The sequence below is a fragment of the Triticum aestivum genome, chromosome 7D, assembly GCF_018294505.1.
Source record: "Triticum aestivum cultivar Chinese Spring chromosome 7D, IWGSC CS RefSeq v2.1, whole genome shotgun sequence".
NCBI lineage: Eukaryota > Viridiplantae > Streptophyta > Magnoliopsida > Poales > Poaceae > Triticum > Triticum aestivum.
Window position 1 is genome coordinate 260,592,850 of NC_057814.1, and position 12,625 is coordinate 260,605,474.

The following is a 12,625-nucleotide window of genomic DNA, read 5'->3' on the forward strand; positions in this document are numbered from 1 at the left end:
AGCGTGGCCGAGGGAGACGGCCATCCCGACGGCGATCGCCGGCGCGTCCGGCCACCACTCGGGGCGCGTGACCTACCCAGAAGCTCAGGGTGGAGAGGCGCATCGCATGGGGGTGGTTCCTTCAGCCGACGAGCACTAGGGAGGGATCAGCAAGGCTCGCAGCAGAGATCGGTTCGGCCGCCGGCGGCTACGACATTCTGGTGGGGAAGAGGAAAGGCCGAGGCCACGGAGAGGTTGGCCGGAGCCTGAGGGATGCAGTAGTGGTGAGGGAACAGAGAGGAGGGCTCGGGATCGCCGGAATCGAGCGGGTTCGAGGCGGCGGCCATGGCGATGTTGGGGGTCGGAGAGGGGCTTCGGGGAGGGATGAGTGGCTCGGGGAGGCGTAGAGGAGTGAGGAGAGGCTGCTGATGACCTCCAGAGGGTCGAGGGTGGGCTATTTATAGCCGGGGCAAGGACACCCGAGTCCGGCACCGCCGAGCGGTCCGTCAGTGGCTCTGGTCGTGCCCAAAGGTCACAGGGAGGCACGGGAAGCCGACGATGGGGAAGCGACCGTGGCGCAGAGGCTCACGGAGACGAGCAAAGCTCGAGGACAAGAGGAGGAAGAGGACAGAGGGGAGGAAGTAGACGATGGCCACGAGAGCGCACTGTGCGGTCATTGGAATGACTCGCCGGAGAAGAAAATGGAGGGGGCGAGAGGTCCAGGGGGAAGAGGACGCTGCGGGGGTGCTGTAGGACATTGATGAGGGCGCCAGAACCGGTCGGAGCAGATGTGCTGACGACAACAATGGCTAGACCACCGTTTTGGCTGGCGTCGCTAGTTGTCACCGCTGGCAAGGCACGCTCTGGCCTCCTTAATGATGCCAGCTCATGTCTACAGTGTAGTCCATCCAAGATAGAGCAGTACTGCGCTAAATAGACGAACAAAGACACGGGGAGTGGAGTAAACCAAGCTCCACATGTTTGCTGTAGCAAACTTGACCACATCCTTGAGATCAAACCAAGGAGGTTAAAAGTAAAATTGTTGTCTGGGAGGATTTGGCTAGTAAGAACTATGGTCCTGGGATTTATGATGGCATTAGGACAATAATTTAACATAGTTGCAGTACAAATGCCAAATCTGGTCCAGAAACCAAGTGACGAAGAAGCACTCACTGGGAGTGTTGGATTGGGCTAAAACTTGGCAAATCTTGATGACTTGGGCATATAATGATGCTGTAAAAATTTCATACCAAACGGACTTGCCAAAGTAGTACTTCCTTCACAGCCGTTAATTCCGCCCAGAAACTTGAGAAAAATCCTCAATGCAAATGGCTAACTGAAATGAGCCAAAATTTTGTGGAGATAGGTTATATGAGTAGGAGAAGGCTTAGGAAAATTTTCAGCCATAATGGAGCAAGATAAAATATACTTGCTTCACAAACTGAAAATTTGGACAGAAACAACGAATTGCTCCTATGCTCACATAGTTCAATGGAATGAGCTGAATTTTGGTGGAGAATGATGATATGGTCATTAGAGACTGATGGAAAAGTTTCAGCTCATTTTGATCATCTATGAGGGTACTTCCTTCACAGACAAGCAATCTGAACAGAAACTTGAGAAAATTGCCAATGAAGATTGGATAGATGGATTGAGCTGATTTTTGGTATCGAGAGGTGATTTATCAATGTTAATCACCCTGCAAAATTTCAGCTCAAATGTATCAAGGGTTCAAGCACTTCCTTTGCAAAAATTTCAAACAGGGCAGAAACTTGCATTGGATCATGTGCTCAAATTATGACCCTTGAAACATGCGTTTGGATGGAAATGGTGAAGATATAGCAAGTAAAAGCTCCACAGATAATTTTGGAATTTTTCTTGCTATAAAAATGGTAGCTCCTTTGAAAAATGGCAGAAATGCAATATTGGCTCAAAATAGGAAAAGCAATTTTCCTCATTTAATTATGACCAATATTTTTGCCAGAGCTAGGATTAGACATAAATATCATCTCCACAAATTTTCATGAATTTAGGAGATGGCTAGCTATGCCTTTGGATTTTATTCCTCAGATAGACAATAAAAGGAATAAATCACAAATGAAAAATATTGCATAGGACTTAGCAATATTTTTGCATATCCAAGGTTTGAAAGGGTAGGAGGATCTCTGTTGGGATTTGGAAGATCAATAGATCAAGAGAAATGATGGCTCCTTTGCAAGCACAAAGGAAATATTTAAATTCCAAAAATTGGAATTAGGGTTTTGATGGATTTGAGATGATGCAACTGAGATCTCGCCCACTAACAAAGACATGAGCAAGGTTTGAAAGGTTGGAAATGACAAGAATTGTCAGAGTCATCCAGCAAACTCGGGAGAAAATTTGAAAAATGATTGCCAGGAAGGAATAACAGCACAAAAATTGATAACCCAATTTTGGGGCTATTACATCTCTTCCCCCCTTAAAAGAATCTCGTCCTCGAGATCCCTAGGGTTACAGTAACCATGAAATGATAGCCACACCGAGGAAAACCTCTGGGTTAATTTTTAACCCGTTGGTCAGATACAGACGGGTTGGGGCATCGATAATTGGTACACCCAGGAAGAGATATGGGCAAAACAGGGTTACCTTCACGGCTAGGGGCACTCGAGATCAAACTCCCGAAAAAATGCTGGATGCACCCCAATGAACAGTGGTTTCACCTGCTGACACGTGGGTCCAGGGCCCACTGCCGGCCTCCTTCTTCTACCTCCAGCATGCTGCTTCTTCTTCGTCGCTGCTTCGCGTGCGTCTTGGAACAACGCGCGTCTAGCTCCTGGGGCAATGAGGACCCTAGTACCGTAGTGCGCTGCGTACACGATGTCGGTGCAGAGAGCACTCACGTCGCAGGGCAGCACCTTGTCGGCACTACTCGCGGATTCACCTCTTCGACACCGGTGATCGAGCGACGAGCGGTTTCTCCTGGACCTCGCTCACCGTACACCAGGGTTGGGCTATAAAAGACGGCAACGCGGCTCTCCTCCAACGCAAAAACACAATGCCGCTCTACTACCTCTTTGGTTTGGGTGAGATCGAGCCGAGCTCCTTCGGTGAGGAGGTGTTTTTGGCGGCGCTGCTGGGCACGCTGATCGGCTCGTCGATCCTCCTACTGATTCTCATCAGGAATGATCGGGTTTGGGACAACGCGCAGCTAGGTGCGCTGGCTTGAGATGCGGGAGAAGATGGTGCACTGAGTGGTCCTCCACCACGCTTGATCCTCCATCGCTTTGCGCCAGCGGAGTAATCGTGTGCTGCGGTGGAGCGGGGTGGCGACTTGCCTGCGCCACGCAAGGCAGAGACGATGGTGGTGGTGGGGTCTAGATGCAGGTGAGGTGGCTGCACCAGCTCAGGAAGCACACTGGGATACGGGAAAAAATTCGTGGATTGCTCCATGAAAAAGTAGGTGTCGAGGTAGAATCGGAGTTGAAATCTGTATTGGGGTAGATGTACTGGATCGAGTGAAATAAAGTTGGCAGTGTTCCCCCGGAAATAAAATTGGGAAAAAGAATTAGAGACGAGGAATTGCCAGACGGAAATGCCTCTGCGAGGCTCTGGGTCTAGAAATCCGGCACACGGGGTATGCACAGATAGAGAGGGATACATGACTTTGCATTCCCCCGAGTACTGCCCGAATGTACTCGTGGGTGAACCGGGTATGCGTACAGTATGCAGCATAATCTAAACTAGCAAACAGACAGATGCAACGAATATGCAAAAGGAAAAACACATCAGACAAATCATACTAAAGTGTTTTAATGCTAGTGGGTAAATGTACTCCTGGTATACATATACCTACACCAGCGCGCATTTTATTATAGACTCGAGACAAGTCAATCTTATTTAGTGTATGTGATCTACTGATTAAAATCTTGTTAGAAACATATTGCCAGTACTGTCAAACATTTCTGCTTGACAGGGAGACAACCAAAAACAAAACCAACAAGCAAGAAAACATACAGAGAACAAATCATACGGTTTACAAACAGTACAAGCATACAACAAAGCATGAAAGCGCTAAAAGAAACAACTCACTCCGGGATACATAGTTCTATCCTCATATCGAGGATGAACAGACTGACTAACCTACTCGCAGAATCATCTCACTGCGTGACTGAGATCACCCAGAGGGCTGGTCTTGCTGGGGCTCTCCTGGAGGACGGAGACTGAGCCAATCTTCACCTTCATCGTCGGACACTTCTATGGGTTGGGGCTCAACTGCTGGGGGTGCGACTGGAACTGATCCAAGCAAATGTTGTCGGTGAATACGGTAAAGAGCCTTGTTGAAGGAGTCGAGGGTGATGATGTCTGGCTTCACCCACGGCACAGGCTGAGAGGGTAGCACTGAGCTGTATGGCATGGGGTGGATGGCTTGAGATGCAAATTGACGAGCCTCACGATAAGCTTCTGTGACAACCCGAGTAGCGTCGCGATCCAAGGCTCTAAACTTGGCAATCATCTTAGCAATCATCATTCCCTGGGCAGTGATATATTGCACCAGGCGAGCGATTGCTGGGTCATCTGCCTGGATAGTGATGGGGTGCTTGCTTCCTAATTCTGCCGCAACAGGGAAGAAGCAGAACTCCTGCTTCTCCGCAACTTGCGAAAATTGGGTTCGGAGGTATAGGATAGCCTCCACAGCAGTGGCCTGAATGGCCAACTCAGTAATTGGCATGGTTCTGCCCTGAAAAATCAAGGGTTGGCCATCTTCCGCAGGACCTAGGTAGATATGCACTCTTGCCTCGTATCGGTGAAGGTGAGGAACAGGTGCCAATTGGAACACCAGGTAATTAGGGCTAGCATTACAGCCAAGGGCTTTGGTGAGCATATCAGTAAGCAGGGGTGGAAAGCCAGCATGATTGACTGCGAAGGTTTGGGTGTAAATTTTGGTGCTTTGAGAGAGCGGGTCAAGGCTTCGGAGTTACTAGCTAGGCTTCTCTACAGGGACATGGCTGACTGAGTAGGGAGCGATGTGGCTAGGAGAAAGAGACCTTATAGGCAGCTATGCGAGACACACCCGCATGGCATGGCCCCTTTCCCTTAATGGCGAAGGGTACGCTGTGCGGCGGACCAGAATGGATAGAGTTGCTATCCGATCCACGAAAAACTAGGTGAGGACAGCGGGTTAGGGACGTGTTAATCTTGGCTGCATCACCTGTTGCTCAACAATGGTCAAGCCGGATGCCAGGGATGGGTCAAATCCCTTATGGTCATTACGGGTTAATGGTAGCGGTGAGCTAATGCTAGGAGAACCTATGCCAGCCTGGCTGCTCTGATACCATCTCCTGTGGCACCCCGATCCGCATGGAGCAGGGGGCCCTCGCACGTCAGCCCAGGATAACACCTGACGCACGACAGGTCCATGATACAGCATTCCAGGTACAAGAATATTCAACAATTACATGACATAGATCAGTACATCATTGATGAACAGAATGTGTGCCATAGCTCTAAGGTTATTTAAATGGCGGCGGAAGTCTTGGTTCGACAACATATCGACTCAGGCTGGGCTCCACAACGTCCATGACTGGCAAGGTTACAGCCTAGCGCGACCAAACAAGTAAAAAATCCAGGCACGACTTACAAACTAGCATGACACGCCAGGTCAGTACATTGAATGTACTTGCAAGACAACCAAATACATAGCATCCAAACTAACAGATGACAAAGCAAGAACCAAGCACATGCAACAACCTACCTCATAACAGAAACTAAGCATGGCATGATATTAACAAGAGACATAGATCAAACTAATCATGGACAACATCATAGCATTTTCTAACATGGCATATCAAAACAAGCTCCTAACATAGCAATAGCAAAACATAGCATAGTATCTCAATCATAACATGCCATAGATGCATCTACGAGACATGGATTCATGCATAAACTATGCTGAAAATAAACTACCAGTTACCTCTCATGACGACATACTATATTAACGTTATGCAACAATCTCTTACTCTGTCATGGCTCCTCGGAGCAAACTCATGACTCACCGAGACCTCGTCTCGTGATCATACCAAAACATCACCGTGACTTCTCACGACTATCTCATAGTTCAAGCCACCACATTATTTATCACATATTAGTTATCAACTTAGTTATTTCAGGTTTATCCTCCATTTCAACCAAGACCCGATAGTGTGACCTACTACCAACTGTGTGGCTATCGATAGACTTAATAAACACTCTGCAGAGGTAGCGCACTTTACCCACACCACAGAACCCATGGCCTCGCACTCCCATTCGGGTGGACCAACAACGTTCCGACAAAACCGACCTACTTCCATGACACTCTCCCGGCCACTCCGACTAACACCCCTTTTGGGTTCAGTCCTGGGTGGCCCCGTTCCTACCAAAGGCATCAACGGCCACCGTCGTGGCAAAACATAAACGGTCCCAAACAGGGACATGAGCTAAAAAACAAACCTGGGCACACAAGGCTTATGTCCGCCTACCTGATCAGGGTAGCGCGCAACCATAACCTTCCCTCGTTTGAGGCACCGGTGAGAGGCATGACACTAGATCACATTAGGGCCTTCCCATAAAGGAAAATGTGGCTGCACTGAAGACGTTCGATTTGGTGGCACTATGACTTGATCACATTGATGATGGAGGGGTTTGTTATTATTAAGTCACCTTATTATCTTCTCCATCATCATCAACATGCAAGCATGATTAATATGGTTGCACCAATGAGCATGAACATACCAATGCATGAACAAAATACCAAGCTACTCGAGTGAACAACTATGGCATACAGAACATGGCAATACCAGGTACTAGCATATCAACGATGTACTATAATCATCCTAACATTTATATTACAGGCATGATACTAATCCACAACAGACTCATGATATCATCAATAAATATATCTAGCATGGCAAAAGATATAATAAAGAGCAAGCATGACATGGCAAGCAGTACAACATATACCACAACTAAAATAACTGTAGACGAAACATATCAAAAACAACTGCAACTACACACACAAGGTGCAAGCAAAGTCAACATGCAAGTTCAGGGCTCATGAAAGGAGGTTGGCTTGCCTGGGGTCGAGGAATACTCCGGGAAAAAGTGTAGAATGATCACGAAAAGATTTGCGGGACAGAGCTCGACGAACAGAGAACATGAGCGTTGGAATCACCTCAATCGGAGTTACGAACACAAAGTTATGGCCGTTCACTTTTTACGCAGAAAAGGCACTCAACAGTGAACGTTCACAAAATAGCCACTTCGGCGGGCGAGGCTGAAAAAGAGAAATCACATTTGAGAAAATACGTTTCCAGAGAATAGAAAGCGTATTTCAGGCAATACGTTTTCAGTAACAGAAAACGTATTACACTGAATACGTTTCCAGAAACAAGAAGTGTATTCTTGGCCGGGCGTCTCCACTTACGCTGACGTGGACTCGGCAGAGTCCTTGACAGGTGGGGTCGCGCGGGGAGGGGCCTGCCTGGCCTGGCCTTCTTCTTCCTCCCGCGCGGGAGCAAGCGTGGCCGAGGGAGACGACCACCCCGAAGGCGACCACCGGCGCGTCGGCCACCACTCGGGGCGCGCGACCTACCCAGAAGCTCAAGGTGGAGAGTCGCATCGGATGGGGGTGGTTCCTACCGCCGACGAGCACTAGGGAGGGATCAGCAAGGCTTGCGGCGGAGAGGGGTTCTGTCGCCGGCGGTTACATTGTTCTGGTGGGGAAGAGGAAAGCCGAGGCCACAGAGAGGTTCGCCGGAGCCTGAGGGATGCAGTGGTGGTGAGGGAATGGAGTGGAGGGCGCGGGATCGCCGGAATCGAGCGGGTCCGTGGCGGCGGCCATGGCGATGGTGGGGGTCGGAGAGGGGCTTCGAGGAGGGATGAGTGGCTCGGGGATGTGTAGAGGAGTGAGGAGAGGCTGCTGATGACCTCCAGAGGGTCGAGGGCCGGGTATTTATAGTCGAGGCAAGGGCACCTGAGTCGGGCACTGCCAAGCGCGTCCGGTCGCGGCTCTGGTCGTGCCCAGAAGTCATGGGGAGGTACGGGAAGCCGACGAGGGGGAAGCGGACGCGGCGCAGAGGCTCACGGAGACGAGCAAAGCTCGAGGACAAGAGGAGGAAGAGGACAGAGGGGAGGAAGTAGCCGATGGCCACGAGAGCACTGTGCGGTCATTGGAACAACTCACCGGAGAAGAAAACGGAGGGGGCGAGATGTCCAGGGGGAAGAGGAGCTGCGGGGGTGCTGTAGGACATTGATGAGGGCGCCAGAACTGGTCAAAGAAGATGTGGCAATGAAAACTGTGGTTAGACCACCGTTTTGGATGGCGTCGCCCATGGTCACCGCCGGCAAGGCACGCTCTGGCCTCCTTAATAATGCCAGCTCATGTCAGCGTAGTCCGTCCAAGATAGAGCAGTACTACGGTAAATTGACGAGCAAAGACACAGGGAGTGGAGTAAACCAAGCTCCACAAGTTTGCTGTAGCAAACATGACCACATCCTTGAGATCAAACCAGGAAGGTTAAAAAGTAAAAAATTGTTTGGGAGGGATAGGCTAGTAAGAACTAGAGTCCTGGGAATTATGAGGGCATTAGGTCAAGAATTTAACATAGTTGCAGTACAAATGCCAAATCTTGTCCAGAAACCAAATGATGAAGAAGCACTCACTAGGAGTGTTGGATTGTGCTAAAACTTGGCAAATCTAGATGACTTGGGCATATAATGATGCTGTAAAATTTTCATACCAAATGGACTTGCCAAAATAGTAATTCCTTCACAGCCATTAATTCTGCCCAGAAACTTGAGAAAAATCCTCAGGGCAAATGGCTAACTGAAATGAGCCAAAATTTTGTGGAGATAGGGTATATGAGTAGGAGAAGGCTTAGGAAAATTTTCAGCCATAATGGAGCAAGATAAAATATACTTGCTTCACAAACTGAAAATTTGGACAGAAACAAAGAATTGCTCCTGTTCTCACATAGTTCAATGGAATGAGCTGAGTTTTGGTGGAGAATGATGATATGGTCATTAGAGGCTGATGGAAAAGTTTCAGCTCATTTTGATCATCTATGAGGGTACTTCCTTCACAGACAAGCAATCTGAACAGAAACTTGAGATAATTGCCAATGAAGATTGGATTGAGCTGATTTTTGGTATCCAGAGGTGATTTATCAATGTTAATCACCCTGCAAAATTTCAGCTCAAATGTATCAAGGGTTCAAGCACTTCCTTTGCAAAAATTTCTTGACAAGGCAGAAACTTGCATTGGATCATGTGCTCAAATTATGACCCTTGAAACATGGGTTTGGATGGAAATGGTGAAGATATAGCAAGTAAAAGTTCCACAGATAATTTGGAAATTTTTCTTGCTATAAAAATGGTAGCTCCTTTGAAAAATGGCAGAAATGCAATATCGGCTTAAAATAGGAAAAAACAATTTTCCTCATTTAATTATGGCCAATATTTTTGCCAGAGCTAGGATTAGACATAAATATCATCTCCACAAATTTTCATGAATTTAGGAGATGGCTAGCTATGCCTTTGGATTTTATTCCTTAGATAGAAAATAAAAGGAATAAATCACAAATGAAAAATATTGCATAGGACTTAGCAATATTTTTGCATATCCAAGGTTTGAAAGGGTTGGCGGATCTCTGATGGGATTTGGAAGATCAATAGATCAAGAGAAATAATGGCTCCTTTGCAAGCATAAAGGAAATATTTAAATTCCAAAAATTAGAATTAGGGTTTTGATGGATTTGAGATGATGCAACTGAGATCTTGCCCACTAACAAAGACATGAGCAAGGTTTGAAAGGTTGGAAATGAAAAGAATTGTCAGAGTCATCCAGCAAACTCAGGAGAAAATTTTGAAAAATGATTGCCAGGAAGGAATAACAACACAAAAATTGATAACCCAATTTTGGGGCTATTACAGCCTACCTAGCCCCGGCAAGAGCCTTGCCGGGGCGACTTGCCCAACACCAGCAAGGCCGCCACCCTTGAGCCTGAGAGTTCTGACACCATCGACAACATCAAGACCAAGACTCAGGGGCGCCTGCGTGGTGGCATGCAGATCTTTGTGAAGACCAAAGGCCTACGAGTCTAGATAAGAACCAGAAGATGAAGACCCCCGACAAGATCCTTGCCGGGGATGGCCACGAGGCTCCGGCAAGATCCTTGCCGGGGGCTTCTGCGGGGTCGCGGCCAGGCCCGCACCTACCAAAGTTTCGCTGCCCCGCGGCCGTTCCGTCGCGACAACCAGCCCGCCAACTAGGCAAGCGCCTGCGTGGCAGCATGCAACTTCTAGGCCAACTAGTCAAGCACCTGCGTGGTCGCATGAAGATCTTCGTGAAGGCCCTGTCACCGCACCAGCACAGCGACCAGCCAGCCAGCATGGTACTTCATGCCTCCTCGGCTTGGACGCGTGTCGAAGCAATGCGAGGCGGCGACAGACGGGACGAGCTCTGTTGCCGTCCTTGATAAAGCAAGAGGGCACGTAGGCAGCGCATTAAATGCATATGTCCTACGGTGTCAGGCGATAAACTTGTACACTGTAGATACTTTCCACCTCCTGTGTGCCACTGTGGCGACCCCTTTGCCATATAAAAGGAGGCCCGAGGCGTACTGTGGAAGGATTCAGACTTTCTGGACTGGGCACGCATAGTAGCTAGTCCAAGTACTGAAGAACACAAGATAAACACAGACAAGCAGGACTAGGATTTGACGCATCATTGCGGCCCGAACCTTGGTAAAATTTCCCTCGCGCTGATCGCTAGACCCGCTCTTTGCGCAGCTCTTCGCCCCCGCCAACCGTAGTAGGGGTCCTCGGGATCCCATAGGTGTCATTTCCCCGACATCTTTGGCGCGCTAGGTAGGCCACCCCGGCAAGGGTGTTGCCGGGTGCGCCGCCTGCCGGGCCTTGGCGGCTGCCGACAAGCCAGAAGGCTCCGACAAGCAGTACTGCAAGATCCATCACACCAAGGGCCATGACCTCCAGAATTGCCGGCAGGTTGAGCTGCTTGCAGACAAGCAGAAAGCTGAGTATGAGCTGCTTGCAGACAAGCCAGGATGGTGCTGAGGCGTCCCGGCAAGAAGCATGGTGGCCGAGGAGGTCGCCGCGGAAAAGATAACCAACCAAAGAGGCCCGCTCGGGGCCGTGACAAGAAAGAGGGAGACGATGATCATGATGAGGACGACGAGTCCAGCGGGCATGAGTTCTAGAAAGGTACGGAGGCTATGTGCGTCGACGGTGGAGCCTAGTTGCATACCTCTCACCGATAACTGAAATAGTGGGCGCATGAAGTCATTGCGGCGGAGCCATCGTTCGATGACCAGAGGCCACTGAAGTGGTCCAGCACGCCTATCATTTTTTACACCGAGGATCACCCTGATTGCACAATGGCGGTCGGGTGTTTGCCGTTGTTGGTTTCGTCAACAATACACAACCTCAAGGTGACGAAGGTGCTAGTCGACAGTGGGGCCGGTCTGAACTTGATCTCGCCCGCTGTGATCAAGAGACTGCAAATCCCCGATGGAGATCACGTGGAGACGGGCACGTTTCAAGGGGTCAACCCGGGGAGGAGTCAGCCAAAGGGTAAGATCACGTTGCCCGTTACATTTAGGGGCGAGCTGAACCATAGGATGGAGAAGATTGTTTTTTATGTTGCCAAGATCCCTTTGCCCAACAATGGGATCCTCGGCCGCCCAGCGCTGGCCAAGTTTATGGTGGCATCACATTACGCCTACAACATGTTGAAGATGCCCAGGCCAATGAGCATCATCACCATCCCCTCTAACAAGAAAGACGCTCTCATCTGCGCCGACCAACTCTACTGGGAGGCAGTTGCAGCAGCTGCCGCCAAAGCACTTGCTTCTACCGCTGGGACCCCGGGAGAGAAGAAAACCGGCAAGACCCCTTCCGGCAAGACTTCTGACCCCGGCAAGGACTCCTGCACCCCCTCCGGCAAACGTGCCTCTTCAGAGCACCGCGTTCCCGTTGGGGACGTGCCAGAGAGCTCCGCCAGCGGGAGCAAGAGGTCCAAGGCGGCCCCACCAGAAACCAAGAAGGTGCCCGTCAGGGAGGATGGCACGGGTGGAGCTTTTACCGTAAGCTCCATGCTACCTCTTGAGCATGCGTTGGTTTTCCCTTGAAGAGGAAAGGGTGATGCAGCAAAGTAGCGTAAGTATTTCCCTCAATTTTGAGAACCAAGGTATCAATCCAGTAGGAGACAACGCACAAGTCACCTAGTACCTACACAAACAATCAAGAACCTTGCAACTGATGCGATAAATGGGTTGTCAATCCCTTCACGGTCACTCGCAAAAGTGAGATCTAATAAAGATAGTAAAGTAAATATTTTTGGTATTTTTGGTGTATAGATTGGAAAGTAAAGATTGAAAAATAGTAAACGAGATGCAATGTAAATAAAAGAGATACAATATAATAAGAAAGAGACCCGGGGGCCATATGTTTCACTAGTGGCTTCTCTCAAGATAGCATGTATTACGGTGGGTGAACAAATTACTGCCGAGCAATTGATAGAAAAGTGCATAGTTATGAAGATATCTAAGGCAATGATCATGAATATAGGCATCATGTCCGTGTCAAGTAGATCGAAACGATTCTGCATCTACTA